Below are 5,000 nucleotides of genomic sequence, written 5' to 3' on the forward strand. Positions count from 1 at the left end.
TTTTTCTTCCTATTCTCCTCCATTTATCATCAAGAACCTTAATAAGAGAAATGCCTTGAACGGTTCCCCCTTTTGTCACGAGATCAACTCTCTCTCTCTCTCTCTCTCTCTCTCTCTCTCTCTCTCTCTCTCTCTCTCTCTCTCTCTCTCTCTCTCTCTCTCTCTCTCTCTCTCTCTCTCTCTCTCTCTCTCTCTCTCTCTCTCTCTCTCTCTCTCTCTCTCTCTCTCTCTCTCTCTCTCTCTCTCTCTCTCTCTCTCTCTCTCTCTCTCTATCCTCTATGGAAGATTTCACTAATTTGGGCTGAACTCCCGTACTTCCCAGAAGGGTCTTCCACTAAGACGAATAGAATATCCTGGAAAAAGCCAAAGTATTTGGAAAACTACTGCCCTCGGCTGAATGAAATTACCCGACGGCAATTATGATAAGATATAAGATGCACAACGCAGAAGAAGGATTATTCAAGATGAGTTTAGTAATCTAGTTTTTCTTTTTTATGGATGAAATCGAATGATGGGGACATCTGGAAATATGGTATGAACCATAAAACACTGGGAAAGGATTTGGACAGGAATTAATCAGTGGTGTGGATGATTTCCTTTCTAGGTGTTTCTCATTAATTATTATTCTATTTATCCACCTATTCATTCGTTTATCTATTAATTTTCATTTATTCATTCTGTATAATCATTATTATCCCTTATTTATCTATTTGTAACATCAGATTTGTCTTTCAAGTTATACTAGCTCATGAAGGACATAGGAATGACTAGAGCGACATGACGTCACGTCGACTCCAAGGACATTTTCGACAAATGTGGACAGGATTTGTAGACTCAGGCTTCTGAAATGACCTAAAACAACCTGAGGTTGTTCGCTTGGACCGATGGAAATAATCTATGAGGTCTGGCCCTCAGAGTGGTCGGCCAAAGAAAGGCAAACGTCGTAAATTCTTCAAGAAATTTAAGAACTTTGAGGAAGAAAATAAAAACGAAGAAAGCAGTTAACAGCCAAAGTTGAACGGCTCTAGGCTTCCATGACTCGGTAGGTCCCTTGTGTACCTGTTGGCACCTTTACTCTGATTGCTGCCGAGACATTTAATTTAATTACCGTGGCATCCTGTCGACAAAATCTAGACACTGAACGTGGGTCTCGACCCTTAGAGAACAGTTTCAAGCCAACGACTGGCCATCAGCTGCATCATAATATCTGTCTCGCTGTTGGACCAAAATGTTTAAAGGGTGACACGGAGGTGAATAGAATAGGCTGGCGGCATCCAGAACTAAGTGAAAAGGACCACATGGAGCGGAAGGGGATTAATCAAGATAGTATTTGTAATCCCATCCAAAAAGTGACACAGAGACGAATGAAAAATGGGGAAAAAGATTCATCTATTACAGCAGGGATTCAACCATTCACAATTCGATCCGCTAACTGCAAGTGACCTTATTACAAAGGATTTACAAAGGCAAAGCATGCCGACAGGAGACCTTTTGATCCATATCTAGGTCGGATGCAAAAAAAAAAAAAAAAAAAAATATCATATTAATAATAAATTAAAACTATAACAATGTAAATAACAATTAAAATACATAAATAAATGCATTGGTAAAGTTGAATAACAAACAAACAGGTAAATAGTAAATGATAATAAATTGACATATAACTAATAATAAATGAAAATCAGACAGACAAATTATAACAAAACAAAAACAAATAATATAACATAAATTATAATAATTACAGCATCTTACTTAGGTATTTATCTAAATGATTCTTAAAGCTTCGAACTGAACTACATTGCACTACCTGTGCAGGAAGTTTATTCCATTCATTAACTACACGGTTGGCAAAGTTGTTTCTACCTACTTCCAAATTGAATCTATTTCCGGACAGTTTGAGACCATTGTTTCTTGTCTGATTCTCATTCAATGTGAAAATTTGGTCACTTTTGATGTTGTCAATTCCCTTTAAAATCTTAAAGACCTGTATCAAGTCACCTCTGAGTCTACGCTTTTTTAGGGAAAACAGATTCATGTGCTTAAGTCGATTTTCGTATGATTTATTTTTGATATTTGGAATCAGTTTTGTGGCTCGCCGTTGTACTTTTTCCAGTCTGTCAATGTCTTTAATGAGATTCGGTGACCATACGGAAACAGCATATTCCAAATGTGGACGAACTAACGATTTATATAGCTTGTTAATGAGTGATGGACTTTTGAAATCAAAAGATCGCGCAATCAATCCCAGAATCTTATTTGCTTTCTCAGAGGCTGAAATACACTGTTTGGATGATTTGAGGTCGTTACTGATAATTACGACGAGATCTTTTTCACTATCCACTTTTGTTAACGAATTTCTAAATAACTTGTAATCGTACTTGCTGTTATTTTTACCTATGTGCATTACCTTGCATTTACTTGTGTTAAATTTCATTAGCCACTTTTCAGACCATTGCTGTAATTGATCTAAATCTTCTTGAATATCTAATTGGTTTGAGTGATCATTTGCCACTCCGCACAGTTTTGTATCATCAGCAAATTTGGAAACAGTAGATTTTAGTCCATGGTCTATATCATTTATATATACTATGAATAGAAGTGGCCCAAGAACGGAACCCTGAGGAACTCCACTTGCAACACTTTTCCATCCAGAAGTTTTTCCATTTAAAACAACTCTCTGTTTTCGACCTTTCAACCAATTACTAGTCTAACCTAATAGGCTACCACTTATTCCATGCAAAGCTAATTTAGTAAGTAGTCTTTCGTGTGGGGCGGTATCAAAAGCTTTTTTATGTTGACCTCGTCTGTTCTAACCCCTATTCCCCCCCACCCCACCCCACACACAAGGGAATCGAGTCGCACTCAGCCCTAAACTTTTTGGTAACCTCGAGGTCTGTCCCTCTGGCGTGAAGTTTTTTTCTTTCTTTCTTTCTTTCTTTCTTTCAGTATTCGCAAACTTCTTGAATTCCATTGTATTTCCTCGTACTTTGCCAAAGTAAATCTCGACTCAAAGTTCTTCAACATATGTTTTATTATTAGTTGGACGAGAACTTGGGTGGTAAAGCAATATCTTGCAATGGTTCAGAACTTTGAAAACTTCATATTTTCCCAGTTGTAGTTAATGAGAAACAGTCACAGCAGCTTAACCAACTGGTCAACCAACTGCCATACCTGGTGAAAAACACGTGCTTATGGTTGGCACGAGAGTTTATATGAAGGCGCCAATCGTCGTCTTTTTGGTGAAACCATAAGACCAGAAAGAAGTCATTGTCGCGTGTACTTATGCGGCACTTGCTCGCAACTGAGCAGATATGACGACATGAAAGTCGCTACATGCAGACGACGACCGTCGTTTGTCTTCACACGCAGAGCAGGAGTGGTAGCATCAGCCCTTCTTCTAGCCTCAGGTGACATTGTGCTCAGGTCTCTCTCTCTCTCTCTCTCTCTCTCTCTCTCTCTCTCTCTCTCTCTCTCTCTCTCTCTCTCTCTCTCTCTCTCTCTCTCTCTCTCTCTCTCTCTCTCTCTCTCTCTCTCTCTCTCTCTCTCTCTCTCTCTCTCTCTCTCTCTCTCTCTCTCTCTCTCTCTCTCTTTCTCTCTTTATCACACACACACACACACATACACACACACACACATACACACATACACACACACACACACACACACACACACACACACACACACACACACACACACACACAAAAACACACACACACACACACACACACACACACACACACACACACACACACACACACACACACACACACACACACACTCACTCACAACTCGTGGCGTAGTTGGTATTTTCCGGCTGCCACTACAGAGGTCCGTGTTCGAATCCCGCCCAGGGCTGAAATAATTTCAGTATCGCTGCGCTGTGGGTTGTTACTCCAGCTCTCGTGGGCGGGGAATTGGGTGCGTTTTTGCGTGTAAAGTCACAGTATTACCCATGCATCGGTCATACGAGCTCTGAGCTCTCATCCGGGAGGTTAACTGTCGATCACGAGTCCAACACGTGATCCAAGACCATGGTTAATCACACACACACACACACACGCACACACACACACACACACACACACACACACACACACACACACACACACACACACACACACACACACATACACTGATTAAAATAGGATAAAAGAAAAACAAGGGGACATGAAACTCAAAAAGAATAGTTATAGAAGAGATTTGAAAAAAGATAGTTTACCACAGTGTGGCGGATTTCTGGAACAAATTAGACGAAACAATAGTGTGTGCAAATACCATACAAGAATTTAAGAGCAAACTAGATACTGAGAGATACATAGATGGGTCACCACGAGCATAGCTACATTCCCGTATAACAACCAGGTAAACACACACACACACACACACACACACACACACACACACACACACACACACACACACACACACACACACACACACACACACACACACACACACACACACAAAGTGAGGATTAGCCCCGTTGATGCCAGTCTCACTGGTGTGAGCTATTCATAGAACTCCGTTGCCAATGGTTTTACTCAGCTTACGTAGGCTGTTCCTTACTCTTACATTACCGGTGATCAGTAAATCCCCACAGGTCTTCTTTCCCCCCATATCTACAGCTGATTCTAACTCAATTTCAATGTCACTCAGCCCCAACGCATCAAAGTCAATGTATATATAAATCAAGGAATTACCAAAAGCGAAGTACCTAGAGACCATCCATTCTGATTATATCTATGGCAGTACTATATATATATATGTATATGTCCATATATGTATGTACTGTATATACATACGGGTGGAAAAAGAAGTCACGGGTCTAGTTCCGAGTTACTGAGTTTATTCCTGACCGGTTTCTTTTTCCACCTTCATCAACTTGTCACAATGTACCAACATATATATATACCTTAAGGTCTGACAGTATATATTTGCTACGATGTTAGTACCGTGGCGTACTTTTCAAAGGCTCTAGATACATTTTCCTTTTCATTATT

Source organism: Oratosquilla oratoria, chromosome 43 (assembly GCF_046742065.1).
Source record: "Oratosquilla oratoria isolate Oo_2021 chromosome 43, ASM4674206v1, whole genome shotgun sequence".
NCBI classification, from domain to species: domain Eukaryota; kingdom Metazoa; phylum Arthropoda; class Malacostraca; order Stomatopoda; family Squillidae; genus Oratosquilla; species Oratosquilla oratoria.